The sequence below is a fragment of the Aristolochia californica genome, unplaced genomic scaffold (genome assembly GCF_029961685.1).
Source record: "Aristolochia californica isolate CCGP_79_NKW_82.1479 unplaced genomic scaffold, dmAriCali1.0.hap1 SCAF_3, whole genome shotgun sequence".
Lineage (NCBI taxonomy): Eukaryota > Viridiplantae > Streptophyta > Magnoliopsida > Piperales > Aristolochiaceae > Aristolochia > Aristolochia californica.
The window spans coordinates 15,911,988-15,928,868 of record NW_027181992.1 but is presented as its reverse complement, the minus strand read 5'-3'; the positions used below and the strand labels follow the sequence as shown (position 1 = coordinate 15,928,868).

Sequence of the window (16,881 nt, the reverse complement as noted above, 5' to 3'; positions counted from 1 at the left end):
GGATTTGAAGTGATATGAATGGCTGCTTGATTATCACAATGCAGATTCATGGACCCCTTTTTATAAAAACCTAGTTCGGTAAGAAGGGTCCTAATCCATAAAAGTTCACTAACGGTATGGGCCATAGCTCTGTATTCTGCTTCGGTGCTAGATCTTGCAACCACATTTTGCTTCTTACTTTTCCATGTAACCAAGTTTCCCCCAACCAAAGTACAATATCCTGATGTAGATTTTCTATCATCAGGAGATCTAGCCCAATCTGCATCTGAGAAGCCTTCTATGTTGAAGTGCCCATGTTTTTTATACAACAATCCTCTTCCTGGAGGTCCTTTTAGATAACGTAATATTCTCTCTAAAGCCTGCCAGTGGGTAATTTGTGTTTTGGGCATGAATTGACTCAACACACTTACAACATATGATATGTCTGGCCTAGTTACCGTGAGATAAATCAGTTTTCCCACGATTCTTTGGTATTTTCCAATATCAATATCTTCTTCATTTGTGGCAAATAATTTTACATTTGTATCCATAGGTGTGTCAACTGGTCTACAACCCTTCATTCTTGTTTCTTCAAGGAGATCCAAGACATATTTTCTTTGAGACAATATTATCCCATGTTTGGATTGAAGAACTTCTATACCCAAAAAATATTTAAGCATACCAAGGTCTTTAGTCTTGAATTCCTGACATATCATCTGTTTCACCTCTTATATGCTCAAAGCATCATCATCGGTTACGATAATATCATCCACATATACGGCCAATAATATTTTCCCTTTGACCGTATCTTTATAATATACAGAATGATCAACTGAGCACCGATGAAAACCAAACCGTAGGAGTGTTTGACTAAATTTATCAAACCAAGCCCGAGGGGGCTGCTTAAGCCCATATAAAGACTTTTAACCGGCATACTGACTCCCCCTCAACCACATAACCAGATGGTTGAACCATATAAATTTCCTCACGATATCACCATTTAAAAAAGCATTTTTAACATCCAACTGATAGACGGGCCATGAGGAGTTAGCAATAATAGATAAGATGATGCATACCGAATTCAATTTTGCAATAGGAGAGAAGGTCTCCTCATAATCTATCCCATAGCACTGCGTATAGCCCTTAGCAACCAGTCGAGCTTTAAGACGAGCAACCAATCCATCCGGATTATGTTTCACCAAAAAAACCCATCGACAACCAACAGGTCTTTTACCTTTCGGGAGTGATGTTAAGTACCAGGTTTGGTTTTCGTTTAAGGCGTGCATTTCTTCATCCATAGCCGCCTTCCATCCTGGATGTCTCAAGGCCTCCTAATACGACTGCGGAATAGAAGTAGAAGAAAGGGACGCAAGAAACTGAAAACACTCAGAAGACAAGCGATGGTGAGACATAAAATTTGAGATAGGATGCGAAGTAGTACAACAACGACGTTCTTTTCTTAAAGAAATAGGCCGAGTATCAAATTTAGGCCCATATATAGGAGGAGAAGGACTTACCTCGGGTGGATCTGACAACTCCACAAGTGAAGGTACGGCCAGTGTCTCAGGGGATGGATCCACTTCAAGATTGAACGGCACAAGCGGACAAGGAGTAGAAGAAGGACAAGTCCATCCTGGAGGATCATCATGGGAGGAGTAGAAGGGAGTGTCCTCAAATAAAGTCACATCCCTAGAGATAAACATCCTCCGAAGGGTAGGATTGTAACAGACATAACCTTTCTGGGTCCGAGAGTATCCCAAAAAAAAGCACTTCATAGACCGAGGATCAAGTTTATTTTTATGTGGAGATGTAACATGAACAAAACATGTACATCCAAACACTTTCAAAGGAAGAGAAAAAGAATCTTCACCATTAAATAACACAGAGTAAGGAGTTTTATGATGAAGGACTGATGAAGGTAACCTATTAATGAGATAGCATGTTGTAAGTATAGCATGAGGCCAATAGAAATAGGGTACCTTCATGGAGTAGAGGAGGCCCTGAGCAACTTCAAGAAGATGACGATTCTTCCTTTCAGCAACACCATTTTTTTGAGGAGTATAGGCACATGATGTTTGATGAATAAGCCCATTACTCTCACAAAATGATTTGAAGTCATGAGACATGTATTCCTTAGCATTATCAGATCTAAGGGTTTGAATTTTCTTCCCAAATTGTGTCAAGACCATGAAAATTTTTAAACAAAGGAAGAATTTTGGAACGCTCTTTAAATAGATATAACCAAGTCACTCGAGTAAAATCATCAACAAAAATGACAAAATATTTAACTTGGAAAATATTTGAGACACATAAAGGGCCCCATACATCAGAATGTATTAGCTCAAATGGAGCAGTACTTGTAGTTGTAAGACGAGGAGAATATGTACTCCTGACATGTTTACTTAATTGACAAACCTCACAACTGATATTAGAAAGTCCTTTTAAATATGGAACCAAAGAACGGAGTGAAGGGGTAGACGGATGATCAAGTTGGTTGTGCCAAAGTTGGGCCTTAGATGTAGTGGAAGATAATGCAGCTAATGGTGGAAGAGTGAAGTAGTACAAACCCCCCTTTTCATGGCCGCCACCAATCACCTGCTTCGTAGTGAGATCCTGAAAGACACAAGAAGACGGTGAGAAGGTGATAGAGCAATTTAATTATTTGGTCAATTGGCTAACCGAGAGCAAATTTAAAGGAAATTGAGGAACAAACAAAACATCTTGAAGGGGAATAGATGAAGTAAGAGAGGAGGAACCTTTGCCAAGGACCTTGGTTTGGGTACCATCAGCAATAGTAACAAATTTATGAGGATAACAAGGAGATAAGGACTGCAACAAGTGTTTGTTACCTGATAGATGTTCAGAGGCCCCGGAGTCGATGATCCAAGAGGAAGAGGAAGACGCGAAAGAAAGCATACCTGAGGCAATAGTAGTGGCAGCAGTAGATGATAAGGGAATAGATGATTCCATGAAGGACTTCATTTTCTGAAATGCAGCATAGTCCTCAGCTGTAAGAGTCACATTTCTGGATGATGATTCAGCCTTATCTTCATTTTTCTCAACATTAACTGAGACTGGGTTAGTTGTGGCCCAATCAGACTTGCCATGAAGTTTCCAGCATGATGCCACAAGGTGGTTCTGACGGCCACAATAAGTGCAAAGTTGAGGCTCAGTACAGAAAGAATTCTAACCCGTTCTACCACCTCTATTTTTAGCCCCTCTCATAGTTTGACCCCCTCTCATATTTCTGCCCCGTCATCGGGATGAGGAAGATGTTCCCCGATTGCCAGAGAACATCGCTGATGGAGCATCAATAGGAGAAGGAGTGGATGGATCCAGTATCCTAAGTAATGTAGCACTAATATCATCGAAGGATGGAAGAGCAGAAGAACTTAGAAGTTGAGTTTTGGCCACCTCAAGGTATGGTTTAATATTCGATAAGCAAATGGCTGCTGCCAAAGCTTCTCTTTGTCGTTCTTGAATGACAATATCAGTGGAATATGGCTGAGCTAGTTTCCATTCTTGAAGAAGACCGTGAAACCGTGCCAAAAATTCATGAATATTATCTCCATGTTTCGTATGCAGCATGTTTTGTAAGACATCATATATTTTTTGTAATGAAGCAGTGCTTGAGTAAAGCATGGCACAAGTGTCCCATATGTTCTTGGCGGTTTCCAAGTGGACCACGTTGTTGGCCACCTGCTCTTCCATGCTATTAATGAGCCAACTTATCACCATGTTATCATCTTTAACCCACTTGTGGTAGGACACATCTTCTTCATCAATCGGAGGAGGAAAGTTAACAATGTGGCTCAAGAGGTCACGAGTAATAAGAACCCTCCGAACCGATTGTGACCAGCTCATGTAATAGGAGAGACCTCTAAGTGGAATTGTAGTAATACAGAGTATATCACTCTTATTACTATTGTATCCAATCTCCATAATGAGGCAAGTAAAATATGGAGGTCAAGGGAAAAAGGCCTTCTTCAAAGAACAATTACTCTATGTAATTTGAAGAACCCGTAGACCAAATCAATCACCAACAAAAGAGAACAAGAACCAATTTCTTTCACGCGGGCAAGCACCAAATTATCAACAAATTTGTGCCTTTAGAAAGTGATAATAACATCCAGTCATCACTCAACTTCTCTTGTATTCATAAGAACAAAGAGAAGAAAGTAGATGCAACCGATTAGGCCTTAATCCAAACTCTAACACAAACGAGCAATAGAAAAAAAATTAGAGAAGATTTAACGACAAACCAAGATACTTGGAAGAGATTTATCTTCAGCTCATGGGAGACTTCAACATAAGAAAAAATTCAATTGTTGAAGTTAAAAAAAAACGGAACTACAATATAAATGGTTGTTGGCATTTCATCAAACATATAATGGGCATCCAACAACATAACACAAACCCATGAGTAACCTTAAGTAGGAGAAGATACAACAACATGTGCTAGAATTCTATCTCAAATGAGATGGATCCAAATTACATAAAGGTAATTGAATTTCACCCATCAATCTTAATAAGATGCAAACAGCAAATGATCTTGATCACTCTAGTAATTGATTTACAAGGAGTCAAGATTATAACATCAATTTAGTCATAGAAATAAATCTTTACAACATATAAAGATTTATCTTGACTTGATGTGACTCAAAATTCAAGAAGTAAAGAAAAAAAGTAAAAAAAAGTATGTAAATAAGAAAAGGAAACAAAAAAAACGTAAATAAGAAGATGATGAACTTATCTCTTTATGACTAAACTCCTTTTACAACTTCTTGAACAGATTTCATAATAACTCCATGAAGAGATCCTAAACTCCTTGCTCTGATACCATGTAGAATTTAGGATCTCATGAAAGAAACTTTAGATCAACAAGAAAGAAAAAGAAGAAGAAGAGAGAAGGAGAAGAGAAGAAGAAGAACGTGGAAGAAGAGAGTTTGGATTAAGGGAGAAGAGGGTTGCGTCAAAAAGAAAAATGAGGGCAGGACAAATTTGTGGAAAGAGAGGAGAGTGCTTCAATGCCCTACCTCTTAGCCAATGCCTTTATTTATAGTTTTACAATACCCTTAGGGCTACAACTTGATAAAACAAAAGACATAAAAGGAACACATATTTACACTTCTATGCCATCTTTATGGAAAGTACCATATTTTACACATATGCCACTCCTTTGACGTGTGGGCTTCTTGTCTTGAGCTTGTGGGCTTGAGCCCATCTTCCAACAGCTACAGCTCTAGCTAAGAGAGTCTTCCCTGTCCCTGGAGGACCGTAGCAGAGAACTCCCTTTGGTGGGTCAATCCTGTGAAAGAGAGAGAACCCAAAAACAATAAAAGAGATTCAAAGAATGATTTTTTGACGATATATTCTTCTCCGTTTAGGATGCAATTTATAATACATTACATACTGATTTTAGGATCAATTTAGATCCTAAAATAAAGGAATAGATTACAAGATCAAGGAAAAATCCGTTTCCTACAATCACATTAATCAATTTACAACCAGCTCATTACAGGCTTGCAAACACTTCCCCTCAAGTTGGTGCATAGATATCGGTCATGCCCAACTTGTCAATTATACCATGAAATGCCTTCCCTGATACTGCCTTCATGAGCATATCAGCCAGCTGATTCTCAGATTGAATGAAGGGGAATTGTATGATTTTTGCATCGAGGTTCTCCTTGATGAAATGACGATCAACTTCAACATGTTTAGTGCAATCATGTTGAACCGGATTCTGTGCAATGGCGATGGCTGCCTTGTAATCACAGTGGAGATTCATCGGTTTGGAGTATTCAATCCCTAAATCCCTCAGTATATTCTTTATCCATAACAACTCGCATACACCATGAGCCATGCCTTGAAATTATGCTTCAGCACTTGATCGTGATACTACCTTCTGTTTTTTGCTTTTCCAAGTGACCAGATTCCCTTCCACAAAAGTAAAGTAACCCGACATGGATCTTCTGGTTGTCTGATCACCTACCCAATCAGAATATGTATATCCTTCAATACTAGAGATACCATTTTTTGAAAATAACAAACCTTTTTCCTGGAGCACTCTTTAAGTATCTCAAGATCCGATAGACTACTTCCATATGTTCTTCACTTGGTGCATGCATGAACTGACTCACAACGCTTACTACATATGCTACATCGGGCCTTGTGTGTGATAGGTAGATTAATCTTCCAACTAATTACTGATAATGTCCTTTGTCTGCTGGGATTTGATCTGGAAGAATTCTGAGTTTATGATGCATTTCCATGGGCGTCTCTATTGGTTTACAGTCAAGCATTCCGGTTTCGGCTAGAAGATCCAACACATATTTTCACTGTGAAAGGAAGACTCCATGTTTCGATCTTGCAACTTCAATTCCCAAAAAATATTTAAGTTGTCTGAGATCCTTCATTTCGAATTTAGTGGCTAAATACTCCTATAAAGCTTTCATTTCACCTGGGTCATCTCCTGTCACGACCATATCATCAACATATACAATTAAAGTTGTTACCTTTCCTTCTTTGTGTTTTATAAATAAATTATGATCTGAGTTACTTTGTTTATAACCAAACTCCTTCATTGTAGTCGAGAATCTCCCAAACCATGCTCTAGGTGACTATTTCAGCCCAAACAATGATTTCTTCAATTTACAAACTTCACCTTGAGACAAAGAATCACTTTTTACGCCGGGTGGTAGTTCCCTATAGACTTCTTCTTCTAAGTCTCCACTGAGGAAGGCATTGTTAACGTCAAATTGTTGTAGAGGCCAGTCTCGATTTGCTACTGGTGCAAAAGTATCTTGATAGTCTATCCCATGCCTTTGCATATATCTCTTTGCAACTAGCCGAACTTTATATCTGTCAATACTTCCATCCCGTTTGAGTTTCAATGTGAACACCCATCGACATCCAATTGTTCTTACTCCTTTAGGTTGGGGAACAAGTTCCCAAGTGGCATTTTTTTGTAGAGCCTCCATCTCTTCGTTCATCGCTTTTTCCCCATTTTGGATAAGCTAATGCATCCTGCATTTTACTAGGAATAGAAACCCTGGATAATCGATCAACAGTAAATGCATATGATTTAGTCAACCTATGGGAGGACACATAGTTATTGATTGAGTATTTGGTCTTGGCTTCAAGATTAGGTTTATACTATTTTTTTTGAACTCCCCTATTCAATCTTTGTAGATATCTAGTGGTTATGTTTTCTGTAGGAAGACATGTTTCATTAGACTCATCAAACACAGGATTCGTATTTACCTAAGGAGGAACATTTCGAGTTGATTCTTCAGTTGTTAGTGCATATGGGGGCAACTCTGGGGGTTCTTCAGGTGAAATTATTGGATCTCAGTTTTGTTGCACATCATGACACTTGAAAAATTCATTCATCGCTTCTAAGTCAATAAACTCAGCACCTCTGTTAGTTTCATGTGGAACATTCTCTTCATTTGAACTCTCCCCCTGAAGAGATGTCCAAGAAACTCCCCCTGAATAATAAGGTACTAATTCATGGAAGGAGACATCTAGAGTCACATGGAGCTTGTTGGTGTGTGGATCATAATACTGATGTCCTTTTTGAAATTCAGAGTAGCCAACAAATACACATCGCTTGGCACATGGATCAAGTTTATTTCGCAAGATCTTTGGGTTATGAACATAAGCGGTACACCAAAAAATTCGGGGTTCAAGATTCGAAAGATGGGGAATTGAAATCAGGGATTGCAGCTTACGTAGAGGAGTTTGAAAATCAAGTACTCTAGAAGGTGTTCGATTGATGAGGTAGGCAGCAGATGTGATAGCTTCGCCCCCAATAAAATCGAGGTATGTTCATGCCAAAGAGAGAGGCACGCACTACTTTCAAAAGTTTTCTATTCTTTCTTTTTGCCAATCCATTCTGGTGGGGAGTATAGGTGCAAGAAGTTTGATGACGAATTCCATGAGTGGTCAAAATTTTTTTGAGAGAAGCATTAACAAACTCAGTACCATTGTCAGATTGTAAAACACGAATCTGCTTTTGGTATTGAGTATGTATCATTGTATGGAATTTCTGAAATCCTCAACACACATCACTCTTTTGTATAAGCAGAGATACCCAAGTCATTCTAGTGCATTCATCAATAAATGTCACAAAGTAACGAGCTCTAAAAATAGAGGGAACCTTGGCTGGACCCCAAACATCAGAATGAATAACCTCAAAAGGTTTGAAACTTTTATTCAAACTTGGTAAATAAGCAATACGGTGGCTCTTAGCCAAATCACATGCGTCACAATAAAAAAGCACATCAGTCAAACCTGAAAAAATTTGAGGTCGCAATTTCTTAAGATAACCAAAGGAAAGGTGGCCTAATTGTCGGTGCCATAACCATACAGTTGTTTGAGGATTATCTTCACTGCTAGCTTGATTTGTCTGACTGATTTTCGATCCCCCGTTCTCTATCAACTCCACATAGTAGAGTTTGCCCCGTCTAACACCATAACCAAGAATCTTCAGGGTTAGAATGTCCTGAAAGACACAAAAAGAGGGCCAAAAAGTTATAGTACAAGCAAGAGTGGAAGTAATTTGGCTAATAGACAAAAAAAATATATTCAAGAGAGGGAACTACAAGGACAGTATCTAATGTCAGATTATTGGATAATATAACAGATCCTTCCCCAGTAATAGGAGAGATACTACCATTGGTTGTTGAAATAACAGATTGTGGAGAAGGTAGGATAGATTGTAATTGACTGGGATCCCTTGTCATGTGATCGGATGCACCTGTATCAATAATCCAAGGTCTATTCTTAGAATGTACAGAAAATACTAATGCATTATCGAGAATACCTAGATGGGCAACATTTGCAGTAGGTAGCTCCTAATTATCTTCCATGGATGTCACCATAGCTTTCCCAACAATCTTTTTACGGGTTTTTTTTGAGAAATCCCACCACTCCGGATAGCCAATAATCTCCAGAGCTTCGGCTTCCTTCGGCAACAACGGTGGTTGGCAGCGACAACGGGGTGGTGGTCCCGTCGTCGGCGCTCATTAGGGATCGTCGGCGCTCGTCGGCTACGAGACCGTCGTCACAGAACTCTGTTCTCTTTTGGCAATTTGGCTTCCCTTGGCGACAGTGGAGATCGGCGGCAATAAAGGGTAGGTGGAACGGTCGTCAGCGGTCATCTTCGATCTTCAGTGATTGTCGTTGGTCGTCGGCGACGTTCTTTTGGCTTCGGGACAGCCGAAATACGGAGTTGCAGAAAAAAAATAAAGTTCTACAACTCCGTCGATTTTTTTCTCTTTTCGGCTTCCTCCTTCGACGATTATGGGAGCACTTAGCTATGACTTTCGGCGACGGAAAAGAGAGGATAATTCTCCTGCTCTGATACCATGTGAAATAGAGAGAACCAAAAAACAATAACAGAGATTCAAAGAATGATTTTTCGACGATATATTCTTCTCCATTTAGGAAGCAATTTATAATACAATACGTACTGATTTTAGGATCAACTTAGATCCTAAAATCAAGGAATAGATTACAAGATCAAGGAAACAATCCGTTTCCTACAATCATGTTAATCAATTTACAACCAGCTCATTACAGGCTTGCAAATAAATTCCCACCTGAACAAACCTATCAGGATGGAGCATAGGCAGCTCTACAAGTTCTCGCATCTTTTCAATCTGCTCCTTACAACCACCAACATCATTGTATGTCACATCAAGCTTTTCTTCAACAGTCATAGTAACACTAGGATCAATTTTTGGAGGCAAAGGAATCTGAATCTGATATTTGTTGCGGTCAACACCCACGCACATGCCTTCTTCGATATTTGTTGGAGAAACCTTATCCCCTAACCCCACAACCATATGATCGGACTTGGCTAGCAATTTCAAACCGTCAACAAGCTTGGAAAGATTTGAAGCAACGCTGCAGTGGACAGCAACATGCACCATAGGGGACACAGAGAACTTCCTAGCTCGAATTGGGTGAGCAACTACTTCTTTCGTACCAGTCAAAGTAGCATTAAGGAACTGATCCAATCCAACCAAAGACTTTGTACGGTCACAAGGAACAACGGCATCAGATTCCAGCGCTGTCCCCATCCAAATGATAGTTCTCTGGACGTTGGGCATATATAAATCATTTTGCTGGCCCGGTGCAGAAGTTGGGCCCATAATGCTAACCATCATACCAGTGCAGACCTTACCAGCAAAGGGACGCCCAAGGGCAATAAATCGACCTTTAGCAGGGGCAGGAATCATCTGAGAAACATAAAGGAGAAGTGGACCATCCAGAGCACAGTTGCTACCAGGTATCCCAACTACTGCTACAGTACCACCCAGCAGGTACTCATACCCATGATCACCAACCCCTTCAACCACAGCTTGAGCCCCATAGTGATGCACCCAAAACATCTCAGCAGCAGTGCCATTCAGAAATGTGAATACCTAAGAACTAAGGAGTGAACTGGCTGTATCCGCCTTGTTCAAGTAACTGTGCTGCACCCTTGAAAGCCTTCACAAATTGTATCAGCATGTCACACATAAGCCCACACTCAACATTGCTATTGGTCCACAACGCATACTCCACCCGGTCGTCTGGGTGGGCCACTGCTTCTGTCCAGGCAAGGTGCACATTAACCATTTCCCCACTGGCAATAACCTTCTGTGCAGAACCAATAAATCTATCTCCATATGTTACAGAACCAAGAAATGGCAAACTGAACTTACCACCCTGTGAATCTCCTCTCACAATAGGGCCATACGAACTACCTGTTATGATAGCATATATACCACGCAACACATTTAACAAGGTCACTGAAAAAAACTTGCATGAAATAAGTAGACTAAACTCAGAAAACAATTGGTTCAACTTCTCATCATCTATGATGTAAACCAGGTTCGTCAAGTACAGGTGCAGCCCTTGGTACTTGTCTCCAATCACCTTATAAATCTGCTCAAACCATCCCTTCAATGTTCGTATCACCTTTAACCTAGCTTCAACAGCTTCAGAAAGAAGTTTTGGGTCGCCATTTCGGTTGGTCAAGCTATCAACATTTGCAAACACATGGCAGCAGTTATGTCAGATTCCACCTTCACATCGGCAACAAGTGCAAGAGGCTTATACGCACTACTGTCCACACTGTCTTTTTTAAATTTGGCTGCTGAACCAAACCCATCAGCATAGACAGCACGCCCATCAGTAGTTTCAGCAGTCAACAATGTATATTGTGTTGTTGTTTTGGCACCCGGTTTGGTGCTGGAACCTTGTCCCCCCCATTTCTGCCATGCAAGTGAGACCATATGCAGGACAACCATGGCGATAGTCAATAGGATAATGCAACCCAGGAGTGTCAACAACTTCCAGAATCCGAATATCAAGTACCCCAAGTTCATCCAAGCAACCTAGCAACCATCTCCCCAATGGGACAAAGATCCTAGCCTTGTGTAAAAGGTCCTCTACCTGGGCAAACCACAGACAAGAGAGCATACCTCTGAGATAAGGCTCAGTTTGAGGCCTGAAACCAGCACTTAACATCATGGCAGCATTATTGCCATGCTGAGCACATGAAGTAGTTAGAACTTCGTATGCTACATCAGCATTCTCAAGAATCGTGTTCAACTTAAAATTCATCCTATCCTGCATTTTCTCAAAAACATCGTCAAGGATACCCAAGGTTGAAAGTAATGGCACAAATTGACGGTTTAAGAACCCAGACTGGAAGTAAGACCATGAGACCACTTCAAGCATTCTGTGGTTAGAACGGAATTTGTTCATGCTTGGTCTCAAGGAGAGATGGTATCCATCATTATTTCCTGGCCAACAGGCAATAACACCCTTATAGCCTGCATATCTGATCTGATGGGGACTGCAATGTTCTTTTTCTGAAAAAAATTTCAGCAGTCCCCATAAAATTTTCAGCTGCTTCTTCACTACAATAAAACTGAAGAGGTGCAAGTGTTGATGTCCCCATAAAAAAATTTCTATGAATTCTGGCATCCTCCAAAAAATTTCCTCTCTAAATGCATACACCCCAGCCGAAATTCCATTACTTTGGCACTGTTACTCTGCTTCACAAAGCAGAGAACCTTCATCCCCAATTTTTGAGCTGCACTGCTGATGCTCAGCCCCTTGGAGGCCCATCACCCCCATGGAAAAATTGTTTAGACATGAAATTCGATGGCGTTTCAGAAGCTTACCCCAAAATACGTTGAAGTAGGTTCCTCGCTGGACTGCTGAGAGCTGGATTGACAATGAGAGGTGATGGCCGGAAGTCACATCCCATCGGACTTGCTTCCGATGGCACCAAGGGAGCCTCCTTCGTGTCCGATGGCGAAGGGCAGCCCTTTGGGGCTTTGCCTCTTGAGGATTTTCCGAGACAACAGGCTCTCGGAAACACCTCCTTGTCGGATGAATTGTCGGCAATATTACCTTCTCCTATGCTGGGAGACATTCTTCTCGCCGTGAGGATTTATTTTTTGAGGTCGAACCCAAATCAACCCTTACCGACGGGGTTTTGGCAGCATACCCTTCCGATTTTCCCAAATCTTCATTGTTGTTGTTCGGCTATGGATTTCCTTGCACCGAAATCTTGAATTTTTCTGAAGCTTGACCTTTTTGCCCGTTCGGATTTGAGGTCGCACCCAAATCTTCCGCAGGGACTTCGGCTGGTAAACAGGACAAAATTTTTAATTTTTCTGGCTTGTGGTCTGTTTTCCCATCGGAGACAACTTCTGTTGCTTTCCCATCTGTACGTACGTCTTGCTCAGAGATTTCAGGTCATATGACCTTCTTTTCTACGACACCAATATCCCTCTTTAGCGCAAAAAATTCAATAGAAGTTCTAAGCATTTCCTTTTGCAATGATTCTTTCACTTCTCACATTCCTTTGCATACTTTTTCCATTAAATCACATACCTTGTGCAGAATAATAATTTCTTTTTGGAATAGAGAATAACCCATTGTGTTCCCACTCTGATAACAATTGTTACGGTCCCAAATTTGACACAAGGATTCATAGGAAGGAAGAGGAGGACGATGAAGATCAAGCCAAAGGGAAGCTTGAAAACCCTAGAGCTCGTTGAGGAGAACTCCAAGCCTGTTTACTCTAGAATTAACCTAATTCTCAATACTTCAATGCTCTTCTTTCTCATTACACTTACTCCTTAAATAGGGTTCACCCTGTTAGGGTTTAAGGTAAAATATTAAAAAAATACCCCTATAAATAAAATATTCCAAAAATACCCATGTGGCCTAAAACTGAAATAAATAAAGTAAATTAAAGAAAAAATATTAAAATAATAATATTATTGTGTGCATAGCAAACTACCACTTTGGATCCTACCTTCAAAAAAATTGGGTGGTCATAGTGGCTCAATGGTGGAAGAGACGTCGGTTCCTAAAAGAGGTCTGTAAAGTCCTCCAGTAAATTCGCAAGAGTGGTAGGTGGACACAGTTCCGGCTGAAATACGTGGAAATGTGCTGGGAGTTGAGCTTTACGACCCTGTAATGTGACCTTGTTGCCCTCTAGCTCAATGGTCATGGTTAATGCAGCAAAATTCCGCAAGATTGGTCCCAACGTTTGGAGTCATTTAATCCCCAAAACCATATCAAAGCCTGTGAGTGGAATTATGAGAAATTCTGCTGAAAATGGTTTACCTTCAATGGAGAACATAATGGCCTTGCTGATCCAATAACTTTGAAATTTTCTCCATTAGCCACCGAGACTGTAGCTATAGGTTGAGGTTGTATGGGTAGTTGTAAATGTTTGGCAGCATTGAAACTCAAAAAATTATGAGTGCTGCCCGAGTCCGCAAGACTAAGTAGTAGTTTCTCACTGACTAAGTCACACACCTGCATGGTAGTGGTGGACTGGAGTCCTATGATGGCATGGAGAGAAATCTCTGGTTCCTCCACTTGTGTTTCTTCAACCTCTGGCACTTCTTCCTGTTCATCAGTAACTTCCAACCAAAATAATTTCTTACATTGATGACCAAACGTATACTGTTCATCACAATTATAACATAATCCCTTGGCCCTTCTTTCTTCCATCTCGGGTCTGTTCAATTTCTTGATAAATGTTGGTTGAGAAGGACTCGACTTAGGGGCTTGAGGAGTAATTGAATTAACAGTATTACACCATGGTGGTCCTATGTTGTGGGCACTAGCAGTATGTCTTCCCCCCTTGCCATGTAGGCTTGTGTGACTGTATTTTGTGTTTGGCCTCTAATGCTCTAGCCAAATTCATTGCTCTCGCTAAATCCGTAGGAGCAAGGAGTTCCACTTCTAGGCGTAGGGACTCTTTCAAGCCTGCTGTAAAAAGACCTACATGTTGGTCCACCCTCACAACCTTGCTGGCCCTGGCCAACTTTTCTTGGAATGCTTTTTGATACTGTTCGACAACCCGGTTTGGAGCAGCAACACCAAATCCCCCAATGGATTTCTTTGAGCCGGTGGCCCAAACCAGATTGTACACAAATCTTTAAATTCCTACCAATCTAAATTTGGATACTCCAATTCTAATTGATGGCCCCATTTCATCGAGCATGTGGAAGGCAGCCAATCCCACTTTGTCTATTTCAGCCATCCTTTGGTGAGAAAAAAAAATTTCACACCTGTAGAGCCAGATCAAGGGGTCCTCAGACCCATTAAAAATTGGAAACTCCAATTTGGTGTATCTCAGAATTGTCCCTCCTTCGGAACTAAAATTTCCTCCTGGTGTTGGATGCTCCGTGCCTCTAGCATAATGTGGCCCTTGCCTGGTCGCAAGGCTTCTTTCCCTTTCTCGTGGGTTTGAATTTCTTCCCCCAATCATTTCATATACTCTATGAGATAAAGCTCCAACTTGTAAATTTACCTGTTGAGAGACCATACTGTCCAACAACACCACAAGACTCTCCTCGGTTTCTTCTTGCCTTGCCGCCAATCTAATTTCACTTTGTTCTTGCCCTGCGTGTATCATCTCTTTGTTGCTAGCTAGCAATTCTGTGTTGTTAGATGACTCTCCCACACTGACCTGCTCTGATACCAATGTGTTGTGGTCTTTGACCATGGCCCGTGTGATTCAACGATGGGAGAGGTCGTTTGAGGGATCTTCGTTCACACCCTAACGTCTTGATCTACCAGGGCGTCCTATGGTGACGGATTGAGTACTCACTGAATGGAATGGAGAGGAGATGGATTGAAGAACGATGGATAACCAGGCTCGTCAAAGGGAGTCCTGAACCTTGGGTTCGTCAAGGAGAACACCAACCCTGATTAGGTTAAAAATTCTGCTTAGCTTCTCATTCCCTTTCGTTAGCCTCTTAAAGCAATCATGTCGAGGCTCAAGATATAGTTTATTATAATAATGCCATTCATGGCTTACTTACTAGCAAATAATGAAATAAAGAAACATATAATGCCTATGGTACTGACTGCTCCCATGAGTCACCAACTCATCCACGTCGCATCTGGATGACTCGTCCTACTATATAGTCCATAACATATTGTTTTAGAGATTTTAGAGCTTTTGTCTTATCTTTTTGTTTAGGAGAAAAAAGTGAGAGTGAAAACTCAAGTTTGGATTTTAAAACAAAACTTGACATCTAAAATGGAAATGCACAAATGCAGAGAGAGATAATTCCAAAAAGTGTTTGTAATTTTTAGGTATGGTTAACTCTTTTAGTTATTATATATTAGATTTTGCAAACATCAAAAAATGGGGGAGTGGGGGATTTAACTGAGGATTGACTCCTAATCAATAAGTAATTTCTTACTAAAATATAGCTCCCTACCCATGATGGATCGATCAAACACTTTACAATGTTCTATGATTGTTAGCTCAGTTTTGTGTAAATGGGAAAAAAATGGCTAGTTTGGCTCGAGTGAATATCCCATCGCACGTTCACTGGAGAATTTAATGAGCATATGTGATTCTTCATAGAAATCTTGGATCCTTAGATCATTTGAATCTTCAACATGTTTCATGCATGCATATCCATATTTAAAACATGTTAGGATCAATTAGAAATCTCTTTCTTATAAAATTCAGAGCTATTAGGGGATGTAGTAGTGGAATTTTCCAAACATGGATAACAAAACTTTGGTGTTCATTTGTTGTGTGTGAGTAAATTTACTTTACTTACATTTATTGTTGTTTTAGATTTTTTGCATACATAAACTCTAAAATTTTAATTTTGATGTGATCTATTTGTCTGATCTTTTTGTTTACGAGAAAAAAGTGAGAGTGAAAACTAAAGTTTGGATTTTACAACAAAACTTGACATCTAAAATGGAAATGCACAAATGCAGAGAGAGATAATTCCAAAAAGTGTTTGTAATTTTTAGGTAAGGTAAACTCTTTTAGTTATTATATATTATGTTTTACAAACATAAAAAAAGGGGGTGCAGGGGATTTAACTGAGTGTTGTCTCCTAATCCATGAGTGGTTTATTACAAAAATATAGCTCGTTACTCATGATTGATGGATCAATCACTTTACAATGATCTATTATTGTTAGGTTACCTTTTTTGTAAATGGGCAAAAATTGGCTTGTTTCGCTTGGGTAAATATCTCACTACACGTTCACTTGAGAATTTAATGAACATTTGTTGTTGTCCTTAAAAGCCTTGGATTCTTAGGTCATCTGAATCTTCAACATGTTTTATGTATGCATATCTATATTTAAAACATGTTAGGATCAATTAAAAATCTCTTTCTTATAAAATTTCAAGCTATTAGGGGTTGTACTTGTGCAATTTCCCAAACATGGATAACAAAATTTTGGTAGTAAATTTTCTTTACTTACACATATTATTATTTTGGAGTTTTTGCATACATAAAATCTAAAATGTTCATTTTTTTGTGACCTGCTTTATCATTTTGTTTACGAGAAAAAAGGGAGAGTGAAAACTCAAGTTTGGATTTTAAAAGAA

General features: G+C 39.9%; 1 pseudogene; it reads right to left on the bottom strand.

Moving 5' to 3' along the window:
- The window catches only part of LOC137959405 (uncharacterized), a 28,433-nt pseudogene extending 17,823 nt beyond the window's left edge, over positions 1-10,610 (bottom strand).
- Between the last annotated feature and the right edge of the window lie 6,271 nt (positions 10,611-16,881).